General features: G+C 48.1%; 1 long non-coding RNA gene across 2 annotated transcripts in view; it reads right to left on the bottom strand.

Annotated features, from left to right (window-relative positions):
- Positions 1 to 6,246, bottom strand: part of LOC126063585 (uncharacterized) — a 140,972-nt gene extending 134,726 nt beyond the window's left edge. For both annotated transcript variants that reach the window (XR_007514394.1, XR_007514393.1), the window contains exons 1-2: positions 5,811 to 6,246; positions 1,656 to 1,717 (exon numbers count right to left, since the gene is read on the bottom strand). This is a non-coding gene — a long non-coding RNA (uncharacterized LOC126063585). The remainder of the gene's footprint in view (positions 1 to 1,655; positions 1,718 to 5,810) is intronic.
- Between the last annotated feature and the right edge of the window lie 10,124 nt (positions 6,247 to 16,370).

Below are 16,370 nucleotides of genomic sequence, written 5' to 3'. Positions count from 1 at the left end.
AGACTCCAGGATCTTGGTATTCTACCCTTGCCTTTGCTATTAAACTTTCACCCCGATGAACGTGATGGAGACCAGCGAAATCAGCCGGTCATGCTACAGTAAACATGATATTCTGTGTGCTGCCCCAGACATTTTTTCTCAGGAATATAAGCCATCTGCAATTTATTATGAGGTTTTTCCCCGACTGACACCCCATTATGTATATTCAGTCATGCTCAAACGAGATTTCAAGTGATCAATATACTATTTGTGCTGAAGGTCTATTAGCAGTTCTAGGAATAAACTCTGCAGAGAAACAAAAATGGAGTGATAGTCAGCGAACGGAATTACATGGAAATCCATGTTTTAGGGGATGCGGGTAGGTGGACAGAAGGGGAAAAAAAGCGAGGGGTGTGAGATGGTTTTCTTAATAAAAATCAGCTTTCTAGAGTCTGTCCAATGATAAAATGTATTAAATGCCAGGAATTTTTCAAAAAATGTCTTAAATTACCTCTTGAGATCTCTAACGGAACAGGGGGAGGCCCTGGGTGGTGCAGATAGTTAAAGAGCTTAGCTGCTAACTGAAGGGTTAGAAGTTCAAGTCCACCCAGAGGCACCTCGGAAGAGAGTCCTGGCAATCTGCTTCCCAAAAATCAGCCATTGAAAACCCTATGGAGCACAGTTTTACACTGACACACATGGGGTTCCTGTGAGTCTGAATCGACTCGATGGCAACTGGTTGAAAGAAGCACTGGGTCCCTTTCAGAGAACAGACAGTTCTTTCCTTAAAGAGCCATCCCGGAAGTTCTTGATATTCACAAAATGGAGACGGGGGCTCTTCCTGTGAAAATCTGTAAAACCCCGCCCCATCCACGTCTTTGTGTTGACACAGCAACGGCCCTCCTGCATACTGTTGACGCTTTATGTTTTATAACTGAAAGTTACCCGATCCTAACAGAGCTTGCCCTTCATCAGCTGGCCTAAAGGGGCATTTCAGTCAACGGACATGGGCGAAAAGGTAGCTCTAGAGCAGCCAGAGGATTTCTGCTCCTGAGGCTGCACATGTCTACGTGCTGGAATCTGTCTGCTTGAACCAGGAGAAGATTAGGACAGGCAGGGCCACCCAGAAAGACATGACTTTTGGGAAAGTGTCAAGTCAACATTACCCAGACACCAAAGGTATACAGTCTACCCCCACGATAAGTAACGTTGGGGAGGTGGTATAGACAAGAACACCAATCAATGGCTGTGATGGTGGTCACTGGAAGTTGCACTGCTGTGTTATGAAAAAACGTTGGTCTAAGGCACTTTCTCCCCACAAAAGATGGCATTGCCCCCTTCTAAAACCAAATCAGTTGCTATGGAGTGGGTTCTGACTCATAGCAACCCTACAGACAGGGTAAAAGTATCCCATAGGGTTTCCAAGGCTTTTCATAATCTTTACGGAAACAGACTGCCACATCTTTCTCCTGTAAAGCAGCTGGTGGGTTCGAACTGCCAAACTTTCAGTTAGCAGCTGAGTGCTTAATCACTGCGCCACCAGGACTGCTTCATCTCCCTCTAGACCTGTATTTATGAGGCTAGAATCTTGGGCAGAAGGAAGGAAAATGGGAAGTACTGTTCTGCATACAGCTCCAGCATTATTGATATTTAATTACTTGTTTTGCTGAACTTACGTTTTGGACCATTCTCAGGCAGGAGCACACAATCACCATCCACTGTGTCAAAGGAACAGCACCTGTAAGACCAAAAATATTTTGATTGTTAGCAGTCTGGAGAGTTTCCAAATTCCATGATTTACAGTAATTTAACCAAAGGAGATGCGTCGTGAGCTTCCTCTGGACAGAAGCTATTTCTCATGGTATTTCTGGTTCTAAAACCTAGAGCTCAACTACTTTTACCCCAGCAATCCAAATGAAGACATGCTGCAAAAATAAATGTACTTAATTATAATAATTTTTTGTCGCTGCACAAGATACCCAAGCACAGCAGAACCAGAGTTCAATATCTACCACAATAGAAACAAATAAAAACCCTCCTTAAAATAAAGAGTTGAATAATCTTGAACTACAGCTCTAATCTGTGTAAAATACACGTGTCTGTGGCAATATGTGCACACCAAAGCACATTCTTTGATTTTGCAGAGATGTATGTGCAAGAGTTCAATGTCATATAACTTCAAACAATCAGCAACTTCCAAATGGTTATTTTAAAGGCCACTCCCCACTACCCCAACCCAACGCTCATACACCCAAAAAACCTATGAATGTATTAATTTTTAAATACCCAGAGCCAATGAAACCTGGTATTACTAACCCTACCAAAAAAAAAAAAAAAATCCGTTGCTGTCAACTCCAACTCATAGTGACCGTTTCAGGACAGAGTAGAATTGCCCCAGAGCATTTCCAAGGAGCAGCTGGTGGATTCGAAATGCCAACCTTTTGGTTAGCGGCCTCGTTCTTAACCATCGCGCCATTACTAACAGGGCTCCATTACTAACCCTACAAATCCCTATATTAAATGGTTTAGCAAAATGTGCCTTCTTCAATTTCTCTGCAAAACATGCATAACCTGACATACTCAGATGAAAAAGACAAGATTCTTGCAACCCAGTTCTAACAGGTCAGACATCAGATGCCCCTCTCCATCCTCCAAGGCTTTCCAGTGTCCCCCCAAAAGCTCAGCGTACATTAGCATCATCTCCTGTGGTGAAAAATGAGATTTGCTGGTGGGTTAAAGAAGCCTAGGTGTTATTCTGCCAGCACATTCACTTCACGGGAGGTGGGTGTTCTGGAATGTTCTTCACACAATGTTGTGTGCGTATTTACCAATTGAACTTAAGGAGGTGCCGTTCTGGAACCTTCTCCCACTGCAATTACTGTGCAAACAGGCAGAGATAAGTTCCACAAAATAATCACTCTAAATCTTGGAAAAAGACCCTCTTTGAAACCAAGCTGCCAGAGCGCCCGTGACTGCGCGAAGCACCAGCGACATCCTACCACTTTGATTCTTAAAGCCAATTCTGAAATCTATTTTGATTTTAGAAAGACCTGCAATCATAGGCAATTTCCCTGATGGTGTGTTCCTGGTGAAATCTCAAAGACTTCTAGGTGCTCTAGAATTTGTAAGTGTGGTTTGCGGATTTAAAAGAGGGGGGAAATACAAGGAAGAAGGACAAAAGAAGAGGTGGTTTCAACAGCTTTGAACTCACATTAGCTCAGAACCGAACACACAATTTTCACCTGGAGCATCACTTTCGAATGGAATAAACGTTCAGATGCTGCTAAGCGGTCACCACATCTGGGCTTAGAAACGCACTAATTCACTCTAGCCGTCAGAGGAAGAGTGTCATTTTTTTCTTCTTTAAATGATTTATTTGCTTTAAAAAAGGAACGGTAATATCCAATGGGCCTCCTTTTTTCTAACTAAAAAAAAAAAAAGGAAAGACAAAAGCCTTCATATCACTCTTCCTCAGGGTCAGACCCGCAATTTGCAGCAGACAATGCAGGTAAGCATGGCCATGATACTAAGAATTAGTGTGAATCTATAATGCCCTTTTCTTCGGAGCAGCTGAAAACATTTTCTTTCTCATTGATTCGAAATAAGATTAGACAGCTCCTCGCCATGTTACAGAAACGGCCTTCCTGGGATCTGATGTGACACGGCTGGGTTCTATTTGAAGGGCCAGACAGTGAAAGGTAAGCTCATTCATCTATTTCCTGCTGCAATTATGCATCTCTGTTCTGACTCACAGGCCAGGTGCCTGTCTATCCCACAAGCTGGTTTATTCCATGCCTCGCCTGAAAATGAGCCCCCCCTCACCAAAAAAAAAAAAAAAACTTACTTAATGTAAGGAAATTTTCTTAAGGATTACAGAGCAAAAAGAATTCTTTTTGGCTTCACTATAGATGCTTTGGTATTTGTCCATCCAATCGTGTATTTCAGCCCCAGCATCTTAAAACTTGGAAGCAACTCCAACTTGGTATCCTTTTTCCAGCAAAATAAATCTCCCCAAGTTAAACAGGCATTATAACAAACTGACAAGTGAAACTGCTTTTCCAGACTTACCTAGGATTAGTCATTATTTAAATAAACCTAACACCCAAGCATTGGGACTGCCTGGCTTTGCACCACTGCAACTGTCCAATTCCTTTCCTGGTCTTTCATGCAGATGCACACAAACAGGGTGGGGCTCCCTGGCCTGGCAAGCAATGTTAAGCGAATCTGTGCTGCAAAGAAAGCTCGATTAATCGTTTACATTCCAGTTTTTCATTTTCCTCCCCAAATACCTTTGAAATAACCATGTGGTTAAGAGTGCCGCTGCTTCTAAGGTTAAGGTTTAGATTAAAATCTTTGCATCCGATCAAATGTACTGTGCGCAAGCATGGATGACAGGTACTGAAATGAAGGTGACAAGTCAAGGAACCGGGAAACACCCCCTGAAGAAGAGATGTGAGGAGGAGACAGGCTTCTCTGTCTAAGGATGCTTCTGATGAAGTTTCTTTCTCTTTTTTACAGGTAAATGTTCTTTAGAGTCTACGAGTAAAATTCAACCCTGCTTAGCTTACATGCTGGTTCCTTTATGAGTCAGCAGGCCGCTGAACAGTTCAGACGGTGCAACCCAGGGTAAAACGAGCAGGAGCTGTCTTTGGACACACCCATTTCACTAATTCTGACTCTTTCTTTTTTTTTTTTTTTAATCATTTTTGCTACTTGGTGTCTGACCTCAAAACTTGCATAAAAAATTGCACCCCTCCATCTTCACCAAAGAGGACTCAGGCCCCCAATGTGGAAGCAGTACCTTTTGGCTGTCTTACTGAGTGCAATTGGATTAGGGCTTATTTCTTCTTCAATGGACAACTCCTGTTTTTTTTTTTTTTTTTCTCTCCAGTCTGCATGTTATCAGCTTGACATTCCTTTCAGTGGCATGTGACAAATCAAATTGGCCATCATTGCACTCATCAAAGGAGGATGTTTTCTATTTCCAAGGACTGTTTCCTCCGCTCCTTTTACAATCGTGGACACACACACACACACACACACAAATTCTTGGTATTTTTGGGTTTTTTGGGGGAAGGGGGCAAGAGGACGGTGAGGGTAAGAGATAATGAATGGCTACAATTCACCATTAAGAAAGAAGAAAAGCAACCCGTAGTCATAAAGCCAAGGCACAGTAATAAAATACAACTAAGGTCTACACCTTAAATTTCAAGCATTCATCCAAAAATGGAGGTATTATTAGCTTTGAAAAACTTTACCAAAAATGAAGTACCTTATTTTCCAGGTCTTTTTTTGCATGATTCAGCACTTTTTATACTAATTTCGACCAAGAAGTTAAAAGGTAAAAGGAATACTTTCTGGATACCTTAAAATACCACACACTTTCTTGAGCCACTGCACTCCTGCTTCCACAGGGGCTTATCAGAAATACTGGGGTCGCTGATTTACTGCGGTACATCCCGTGACCACCTCAGAGCAGCGCAATTTCTCTCTCTGGCATCTAAGTGGCTTTTGGGGACAGAATGACCGGCAGTAGAGGCTTCGCCCCATCTCGGGCTGAGCCTCACCCGGGAGCCACACACACGCAGCCACACTCGTGTGCACCTGTCTAACCCCCATCAGCTATAGCTACACGTTCGCACCCGATGTGTCTTTCAGAATTTGCCGAAACCCTCCCCCCAAATCGAGGCTTTTGCCCGAGCCCCCGATCCGCGGACGCTGCAAGCAGGAGGCCGAGGAGACGAGAGACCTCCGGCTCGCTTTGCAAACTTAACCTGCGCCCCAACCCCGCACTGTCTCCGCGGCATCCCAAGCCGGATCTGCACACTCACCTGCCCGTAAGCGACCCACGAGACTCGGCTGTCCAGCCTCCGGTCGCTACCTCCACCAGCGAGCCTCCGCGCTCTGTGCCGGGAGCGCTCTCACGGGTGGCGGGCACAACCGGCCGGTACAGGCAAGGCGGCTGGACGCCGGTAGCCGGCCGGAGGAGCGCGCCCGGGCGGGTCCGCGCCGAGCCGGAGAGAGCGGGGCGGGAGGGGCCATTTGTAACCGAGCAGACGCTACCACCGCCCCTACTTGCGGGGGGCGGGGGCGGGCGGTCAGGTGACGGCGGCCCACCCTCCGCCGCCGAGCCGGGTGGTTCCTGCCCAGGAGGAGCCCCCTGGCGCGCTCTGATTGGAACTCCCGCCGCAGAGGCGAGGGAGGGGGACACGTGACCGTCCGGCCCCGCCGCCCGGAGCGCCCCACCCCCGCTGGGCACCCCATATTCCTGCTGGAAAAGCCGGGGGACACAAGGGAGATGGGGGAACACACGGGGGTGCAGAAGAGCCTACCAGCCCCTTTAGCCTCAGCGCGGGGTGCTCCTGGCCGCTGAATCCGGGGAGAACCGGTTCCCACAGGCCAGCCGGCCTGCACTGTCCTCCTGTCCTCTGGCCGCAGTACCCTCCCCCCACACCTCTAGATACAGGCACTGTCCGTGCAGACCACCGCCGCTCCGTAGATGCCAGCGCTACTTAGAAAAAAAAAAAAAAAAAACTGCCTGCACACCGGCACGTTTTACCAGAGAGGAACCCCACAGCGGTGCATTGCAGACATCGCCCGGATCCGCGGGCCAGGAGACCCCCGACCACGCCCCGGAATGCCTGACGGCTCCCGGGTCAGGACGCAGAGGGACGGCGGTTTGCTCCCTCGGGGGGGAGGGGGAGAGGGCGCCGCGGGAGCGGCAGTCTCCAGTCCTCCCCAGGACGCGGGGCGGGGGGGGCTCTTCGGGGTGCGAATCCAGTTCGCAGCTTCTGGGAGCAGGTTGCTAAAAAAGGTCAGATTAAAACAACCAAGCTAGTAGTGCCTGCAGGAACGCGCCGCTTGGTTGCGGGAAGGCCGCTATTAAACATCCATAACGAACACTGCTTTTCTTATCGGGGGTAACGGGCTTCTGCGAGGGGCCCCCAGAGTAGGGTGCTATTCTAAGCCCCAGTGCTCCTTCAGAGCCGGTGGATTCCGCAGCCGCCTCCCCCACCTCCCTGTACCCCACTCTCCAGGCTGCACCACCCTAGGAGGCAGGAATCCGGAAAAAATGCGGTGTCACGTCAGCCGCTGTGCCTGCGGACGCGTCCACGCCAACTCCAGCAACACGTGGGGACGGCGAATCTGGGCGTCGGCTCTTCACTTGGGTGGTTATGTTTGTATGATTATTTATTCTAACCAGATTGGAGGAAGAAGTCTGTCTTTACACTGGATTCTTTCAAACTTCAGTCCAAGGGAGTTTTGTACTCCCTTTGGGTGGGGACGTGGTTTCCAGTCGAGGCCGCCACCGCCCTCAGCTGAGTCTCGGGCACTTCGGGAAGGGTGGGAGAAAGACCCTTGGTCTTCGAGTGCTCTAGCTTCCACTCTCCACCTCGGCCAGCAGGGCAACACGTTTCCGCCCCTGAGGGCCCTTCCAACCAGAATATGATCTTTGGTCTTGAAACCGGAACATTGACCCATTCGTACCTGGGCGTCGCTGGGCGTGCGACAAGCGACGGCCAGTTTTACAGGGAAAGATTTGGAAAGCTGGTACAAACGCTACACAGGGAACTCTTCAGGAAGCTGAGACTAACAATTGTAAATTGAGGGGAGGAGAGCTGGGAGAAGTAACATATCTAAATCAATTAAATTAATAAGGAGCATTTTTTTTTTCTCCAGGTGGACGCCTCGATACCGTCCCCTCCCCCCCGCCCGCTCCTTTTCTCCAAACCACAGAGGTTGGGGAAATCGCATCAATAACATGGAAGTCCATGGGGGGAGGAGGGGCAGGGAGAATGCCAAAGCTCAGTTTTAAAAAAAAAAAACCTCGTCAATAGGCAAGGTAGGGTACCTTTTCATTTACAAGTGTTAATCTTGATGATGACCACCAGATAAAAATTGGGGGTTTATTGTGACAAGAGAATCTTCGCGCACAGGACGCAGACAGAATTTTCACGCTTAAAAATAAAGCCCCCCCCCCCCGCCCCACACCACAGACGGCTACCTAGGCAGGAATTGGGGGGCGGGGAGGGCGGGAGACTGCAGATTCGCCCTGCGCCCCCGCGGGGGCGGGGGGGCCACTCGTTGCGGGACTGTTAGGGGAGGTAATTTCCTAGCCGATCTGGCGGGAATCCGAAGTTAAGATCCCTTTCCGAGAAGCGGGCGCCCTAGAAGCCGGCAGACAGCGAGCACCTACTCTGTGCCTAGGGAAAGTGTTCTTTTTACTAGAGCTCTGAACCATCTTTGCATGAAACGCTTTGTCTTGCTCGTCTGGGAATTGCTCGTTGCAGTTAAATGCGTGCCGAGCGCGCACACACACGCACACGGCGGGTCGCCCTACACGGGGTGGGGCGGGCAGGGTTTCAGACTTTTATGGACTCTGTCCTTGGGAAGCAGAGCGGTGTGGCTGCTGTTGTGAGACAGGTAAATCGGAAATGCCCTCCCGCAGCTGCTCTGAGAGTGAGGAGCTGAGGGCAGAGGTTCCAGTGCGGGCAGAGGCACCCATATCTCTGGTCCTGGTGAAGGGCAGAGGGGTCAGGAGACAGGGGCGACAGGAGGGCGGGAAGGTTCTTCGGACTCCGAGTTCATCTCTCTACCGGTTCACGCTCTGTTAAGAAAAGGCGCTATATCCGGGAGGAGAGAGACGCTGACCAAGCGTCGGCACCGGGCCATCCGCCCTCCAAGGGAGGGGGCGCGAGACGCGGACACATTCGGCTGGGCCGGGACCGCTCGCGCTGCAGCCCAGCAGTCGACAGGCCACCCACCGCTTCCCGGCGCGGCGCGGCTACCGAGCCCTTGCCTTCAGCGTCTGGCCGTGGCACCATCCGGGGTTTGCGGAGCAGGAGCAGAAGGCACCAGCAACTCGCTGTGGGTTTGGAGTGACCACGCCTTAGGACTGTGAAAAGCTGCCCCCGCGGTGACTGGAAGTCGGGATGGTTAACAAAGTGAGGAATTTGTACTGTTTTTTACATACAATGAAGCTGGTAGTAATCAACGCTGAATCTTTGCTAGGAACTTGGAGGAATGTGGAGCGGGGGGGTCGGGGAGGAAGGAGATGGAACTGAAGCTGGGCTTAGAGCACCTACTGGAAATGCCCAATTTAAGGAATCTCTGCGCCCTCGGGAACTCTATTCCAGTGGGGGCGCCGCTGCGCTCGCGGTCACCTGTCGGCATTAAGACACTAAGCCTTGCGCAGCGATTCCCACGCCCCCGCGGCCAAATCCCTCCGCGCCGGTTGGAACGCGCGGAAGTCTTTGCTTGCTCTCGCCCCTTTACTTGGCCTCTCTTACTTTCATTCCGATAACAGGTTAACGCCAGCAGGGACTGCAGTGCGACTGGCGGGCACCCCCCCGCCCCCCTTCTCCTCTCTCCTGCGGCCACACCTTCAGCACCCCCTGTCCCGCCCCTCCCCACACTTGGCCGCCTGTTCTTTCCGGCGCGCTCCCGCCGCCTACTCCTCCCCGGGCGGGTGGAAGTCGAGTCCAGTGCTGGCACGAGGGAGTGCACACGCCAGCTACCCGCGACCCTACTGCTGCACCGAGCTCGGGGCCCACCTACGTGGAACCCGCCGTCCCCACCGGGTCCCCAGCGCCGGCGTCCGGGGCTTGGCTGCGGGCGTAACTCCCTCGAGGCGCCACGGCGTACCCAGTGATCTTTGTCCATTCCAGTCTTTTCCTTGTGCCAGCGTTCGGCCAGTCGGGGAGCCTCTTCGTCCCCCGCCTGCATCCCCAGCCACCCCTGACAAAGCCCTCTGGCTTCCCACACCGGAGTGGGAAGGAGGCCCCGGAACCCGGGAGGAGACGCAAGCGGAGAGCGCCTCCAGGCGCCGGGCCTCGCCACTGTCCCCGCCCCCGCCAGCTGGGTGCCAGGCTGGGGCTGGGCGTACTGGCTAGCGGGGCAGGCACCCCGCCTGCTGTCCCTCCAGCTCGGGCTGGGTCGGCCGAGCGCAGGCACCGGCCGCCGCGGCGCTGCAGGGAGGAGGCCCCGGGGCGCCGGTTCCTCCACACCCACGTGCCCCTAGTGTGCGCGCCCCCGGCCTGCAGATGCTACCCGGCTGGCGCCGCCGGGATTTCCGGGCGGACCCACCCTCCCCGGCCACTGCGCCTAGCTCCCAGCATTTGGAGTCTCCTTGGCGTCTTTGCTGCAGCATCAAGCCCAGAGACCGTTCTGTGAGCCAGGCTGCCGAGCACGCGGCTCGCTGCCTGAGGCTGTACCCCCGTCCTCGTCCCGCGCTCACCTTTTCTTGTGGACAGTGAGGTTCACTCGCAGCACTGGGGCTGCTCAGCCACAGCCCGCGGCCTCCTGGAGGGTGCAGCGGGAGGAAGTGCCCGAGGCGCCAGCACCCTCCTTTCCCTCAGACCCTTCCCGGCTTTCAGCACAGCACCTTTACCAGGTCGCCACCTTCCTTGACAGAAGGTTAGGGTATAGTTCTCGCTCCCTCTGCTTTCTCGCTCACATCAGCGCCCGCCTGCCTACACACACACACACACACACACACACACACACACACACACACACACACACACACACACAGAAACACACACACACGCACCCTGAACACTGCGAGGCCAGGGCCAGTGTCTCCCCCTTGAATTCCTAATTCCAGCACTGTGCAGCGCACAAGTCTCTTGACAGCAAGATGAGGGGTGGCACTTATGCGTTAGGTGGTTTCTTAAAATTGGAGAAATAGCCTTCTGCCGTTGGTCATTGTGTTAAGAGGATTGCACTTTTTTTTTTTAATATAGCCAAAGAGCATTCAGACATTAAAAAAAAAAATAAAGTGTTTATTTTGAGTTAATTGTATATTCATTCAAATGCAGTTGTAGGAAATAATAGAGCCATTGTACCCTTTACCCAATTTCTTCAATGTTCACAATTCCCAAAGCTGTAGTACAATATGACGACGAGGATGTTGGCATTGATACAATCCACTGATCTTACTCAGATTTCCCAAGATCTACTTGTATTCATTTCCGTGTGTGTGTATTTAGTTCTATGCAATTTTATCACGTGTAGGTCCACATATCCACCACCACGGTCAAGATACAGAGCAGTTCCATCACCACATCACAAGAATCCCTCGTGTTGCCTTGTTACAACCATGCCCACCTCCTTCCCACACCTAAACAAACCCCTGACAACACTAATCTTTCACTTCTATGATTTGATCATTTCAAGAATGTTATATAGATGGAATTGTACTGTAATGTAGTCTTTTTGGATTGGCTTTATTCACTCAGCGCCATTCCCTTGAGATTCATCCAAGTCGTTGTGCCTATCAGTAGTTCATTATTGAGTTGTATGAGTTGTATTCCATGGTGTGTATGTACCACAGTTTGTTTAACTGTTCACTCATTAAAGGACATCTGGGTTGTTTCCAGTTTGGGGCTATTACAGATAAAGCTGATACGAACATTTGTGTACAGGTTTTTGTGTGAACATAAGTTTGCACATCTCTGGGATAAATGCCCAGGAGTCCAGTTGCTGGGTCCTATGGTAATTGCATGTTTAGTTTATAAGGAACTGTCAAAACTGTTTTCCAGAGCGGCTGTATGATTTTACATTCCCTCCAGCAGTGTATGGGTGATCCAGTTTCTCCTCATCCTTGTCAGCATTTGGTGTTGTCACTATTTTTTATTTTAGCCATTTTGGTAGTTATGGTAGTATCTCATAGTTCTAGTTTGCATTTCCCTGATGGTTAATGATGTGGAATATTTTTTCATGTACTTATTTGTTGTCTGCCCTGTTTCGTGAAATGTCTGTTCATGTCTTTTACTTGTTTTCTAATTGGATTTTTTTTTCTGTTGAGTTTTGGGAATTCTGTATATATTCTAGACACTACTTCTTTGTCAGATGTGTGGTTTGCAAATATTTGTCACAGCCTGTAACTTTTCTTTTCATTTTCTTAACAGGGTCTTTTGCAGAGGAAAGGTTTTTAATTTTGATGAGGTCTAATTCATCTTTTCTTTTGTTGGATCTTGCTTTTGGTGTCAAGTCTGAGAATTTTGCCTAGCCTTAGATTCTGATGATTTTCTCCTATTTTTTCTGAAAGTGTTATACTCTTACATTAAGTCTGTGATCCATTTTGAGTTACTTTTTATAAAAAGTGTGAGGTTTACATTGAGATTCATTTTTTTTTGACTACGGATGTCCAGTTGTTTCAGAGCCATTTGTTGAAAAGTCTGTCTTTACTCCATTGACTTGCTTTTGTATCTCCATTAAAAATCAGTTGTCATATTTGTGTGAGTCTGTTTCTGTGTTCTCTATTCTGTTACACTGACCTTTTGTCTATTCCTTCACCAGTGCCACACTGTCTTGATTATTGTAGCTCTGCAGTAAGCCTTAATATTAGGCAGAGTGATTCGTGTCAGTTTATTCTCTTTTTCAAGATTGTTTTAGCTATGCTACGGCTTATACCGTCACATGTGAATGTTAGAATAAGTTTGTATAAGCCTACAAAAAACTTTGCTGGGATTTGATTGCATTAAACCTATAAATCAATTTGGGGAAAGTTGCCGTCTTTACTGCATTGAGTCGTTCAAATCCATGAACATAGTATGTCTCTCCATTTATTTAGGTCTTCATTGATTTTTTTTTTTTATTTGCATGTTACAATTTTCAGCATGCATATTCTCTACATGTTTGTTAGAGTTATACCTAAGCATTTCATTTTGTTTGGAGTAATTGTAAATGATACTGTATTTTTAATTTCTGTCTGCACATGATCATTAATATATAGAAATGCAATTAATTTTTTGTTGTTGTTGATTTTAAATCCTGTGGCCTTGCTGAACTCACTTATTAGTGCTAGGAGTTTTTTGTAGCTTCGTTGGTATTTTTAATCTAGACAATCATGTCATCTGCAAATAGGGACCATTTTATTTATTTTTTCTTTTTTAATTTGTATGCCTTTTGTTTATTTTTCTTGTCAGTGGCTAGAAATCCTAGTACTATGTTGAACAAGAGTGGTGAGAGCAGACATCCTTGCCTTGTTCCCGATCTTAGGGAGAGAACATTTAGTCTTTCAGCATTAAGATGTTAGCTGTAGGTTTTTGTAGATCTGTCACCGTGGGCAGTTCAATTAAAGTCTCCAGTCCCTCAGTGCCCTGGATTGTTAGATGGGAACAATCGTATTGCTCACTTGAAAACCTTTAGAAAGTAAAATGGCTCCAGAAGTTCAAGTTAAAATACCAGTTATTGTTTTGCAAAATTCCAATGACAATGTCTAAATGTCTGAACAACTCAGCGGGCGATTCCGTGTCCAGAAACCATAACCGGGTACTCTGATACAGAATTTTATCCAGAATCTTCAAAGGCATAACAACCAGTAATGAGGAACTTTCCAGTGTACTTGGTTTTACACAATTGATATATTCCTTAAAAAAGAAAAGTCAACTGAGTTGTCGGAAACTGACTCATAATTTGCATGCACTGAAGAATTTGGATGTTAAAAAGAAACTTGCACTGAATCCTTTTGTACAACAAAAAATAATTTTTATAAAAAAAAAAAATTACTTCTAATTTGCCTGATGTGAAAACTTGGTGCTTGAGCACATAGAGTTTTGCAACTGTATGAATAGGAGCCCACAGACTGCACAATGGCTCCTTCTCTTCCTTTTCAGCCCTGAGAAAGTACAGGTGGAAGGTAGGAAGGGTGGGAGGATGTCAGTATTCTTTGTGAACGGTCATGACTCCTACCTGAATGAAAAGTTTTTCCCTAAGCAAAGAAAGACAATAGGACTCAGAGCCTTTGATGGGATCAACACTGCTGTGGCACTGTGAACGCTTTTCCGAAAAGTAACAATAACTTTGAACTTGCAGAATTTTAGTCAGCTGGGGCAAGGTGAACAAGCCCTGGTGGCACAGTGGTTAAAGTGCTTGGCTGCTAACTGAAAGGCTGGCTGTTTGAAACCACCAGCCACTCCGTGGGAGAAAGATGTGGCAGTCTTCTTCCATAATGATCTGCAAGCCTTGAAGACCCAATGGGGCAACTCTACTCTGTACTATAGGGTCACTATGAGTCGAAATCAACTTGACGGCAGTGGGTTTGGTCTGGTTTGGTTTGGCTTGGGGGTGAGGTGAGGAGCCCCTGGGTGGGCACAAGCTGTTATACTCTGCTTCTAACCAAAAGGTTGGCAGTTTGATTCTACACCTTGGAAGAATCACAGCCATTGACAACCCTATGAGCACACTTCTCTTCTGCACACATAGGGTCACTGTGAGTCAGAATCGACTGGACAGAAACTGTTTAGGTTTTATTCGGGGGTGGGTGGGTGAGGTGCGGTTGTGTGGGGGTTCACAGGACATCTAGCTGGTGGCTTTCAAACTGGAACAGTCTGGGAAGAAAAACAGATTCTTAGACCCTGCCATCAGAAGCAACTGATAAGTCAGTGTGATTTCCATCCTAAGTGATCTGGGTTTCAATCCCCAGTCAGATTTGGGAACCACTGACCTACAAGCCTAAAACAAAATTCCTTCCAACAGGCCTAAACAGGGAGCTGAGAGATTAGGAGGTTGTTAGAGCTGGTCCTCTGTTCTTGATGCTACCTTCCCTTATAATGTTAAAGTGTGGCCGGTGTGTGTGTGAGAGAGACAGAGAGAGATAGGTACCTTCTTGTGTCGTTTTCCTGCTTGGCTCATAGACTTCTTCCCACAGTCTACTGTGATCTCAGAGGGGTGGGCTTTTCCTTTTCTTTTTCTGGGAGGACCTCCCTCACACCTTCCTCTTCTTTATGGCTCCACCTAAGCCTTAATGGCTGACAGAAGTATCTTGTTACAATAGTAGAGAACTCTATGAACATTGACCCTCAGGCCTGGGACAACGATTACATAAATGGGAACTAAAGGAATTTGGCAAATACTCTCTCAAGGCCATAGCCTTAGAACAAAACAAAACACACAAAGTTCAAGTATTGAACTGTGGTTCCTTCAGAAACAGACTGAGGGATAAGGACTCAATTGTATGTAGTTTATTTGGGGGGTGATCCCAGGAAGCACCAGCACAGGAATGGGGCATAAGTATGTGTTGGGGAGAGGAAGGCAGGCAATAAAGGGATGTAATGGTTAAGCAAGGAACCTTGGTGGTGCAGTGGTTAAGCACTCAGCTGCTAACTGAAAGGTTGGTGGTTCAAGCCCACCAGTGGATCCATGGGAGAAAGATGTGGCAGTCTCCTCCTGTAAAAATTACAGCCTAGAAAACCCTGTGGGGCAGGTCTACTTTGTCACATGGGGTCACTATGAGTTGGAATCAACTCGATGACACCCAGCAACAGTGACCAAGAAGAGACTACTGTGGGCAATTGGAGCTTAACCCTCTGGGAACGGTGAGAACCAGTGTAGAGCTCACACCTCAGAATTGTCCCATTAAGGAGAAAGTGAGTTGCGGGATTTATACATTGGCCCTCTTCTAAGGGTCATTAACTCCTGGCACTACTGTTCTGTGTGGAGCCCTGGTAGTGCAGTAGTTAAGTGCTTGGCCGCTAACCAAACGTTGGCAGTTCGAATCTACCAGTTCCACCCTGTCCTATGGGGTTGCTATGATTCAGAACTGATTGATGGTAATGACTTTTTCTGTTCACTGGTCTATGTGTGTGTTTAATGAAACAATAAGAGTCCCTAGGTGATAGAGTCAAGTGCTCTACTACCAACCAAAAGGTTGGTGATTTGAACCCACCCAGAAGCACCTCAGAAGAAAGGCCTGGTGATTTGTTTCCAAAAGGTCACAGAAATGAAAACCCTATGAAGTGCAGTTCTAGACCTATACACATGGGGTGGCCATGAGTCAGAATTAACTGGAAGGCAACTGGTTGGTTTTGTTTTTTTACTGGTCTGCTGCATGGGTGGCAAAATAGGCTCTAGGTCAGAGAAAGCCCACAGCCAAGGAATGTCCACGTTGGCCATTAGAAGTTGGGTGGCAGGTACTGAAAGGAAAAGGGTATGGGGATATGAATGAGACGCTAAGAGCATCTGCTATACATTTCTAATCTCTTCTCTGGTCATGTGGATGTCTTTGACCCCCTGGGACAGGGGTCAGCAAACTATGACCCAGGAACCAAATCCAGCTCACTGCCTATTGTTATAAATAAAGTTTTACAGGAACACAGCACACCCATTTATGTGTTATTTGTGACTCCTTTCACACTACAATGCTAGTGTTGAGTAGTTGCAACAGAGATTGTATGGTTAGTAAAGCCTAAAATATTTGCTATCTGGCCCTTTTGCAGGGAAACCCTGGTGGCGTAGTGATTAAGAGCTACAGCTGCTAACCAAAAGGTCGGCAGCTCAAGTCCACCAGGCACCACTTGGAAACTCTATGGGGCAGTTCTACTCTGTCCTATAGGGTCATTGTAGTCGGAATCGACTTGACGGCAATGGGAGGTTGGGCCCTTTGC

The sequence above is a fragment of the Elephas maximus genome, chromosome 20, assembly GCF_024166365.1.
Source record: "Elephas maximus indicus isolate mEleMax1 chromosome 20, mEleMax1 primary haplotype, whole genome shotgun sequence".
Lineage (NCBI taxonomy): Eukaryota > Metazoa > Chordata > Mammalia > Proboscidea > Elephantidae > Elephas > Elephas maximus.
This window is presented reverse-complemented; position numbering and strand designations above follow the sequence as displayed.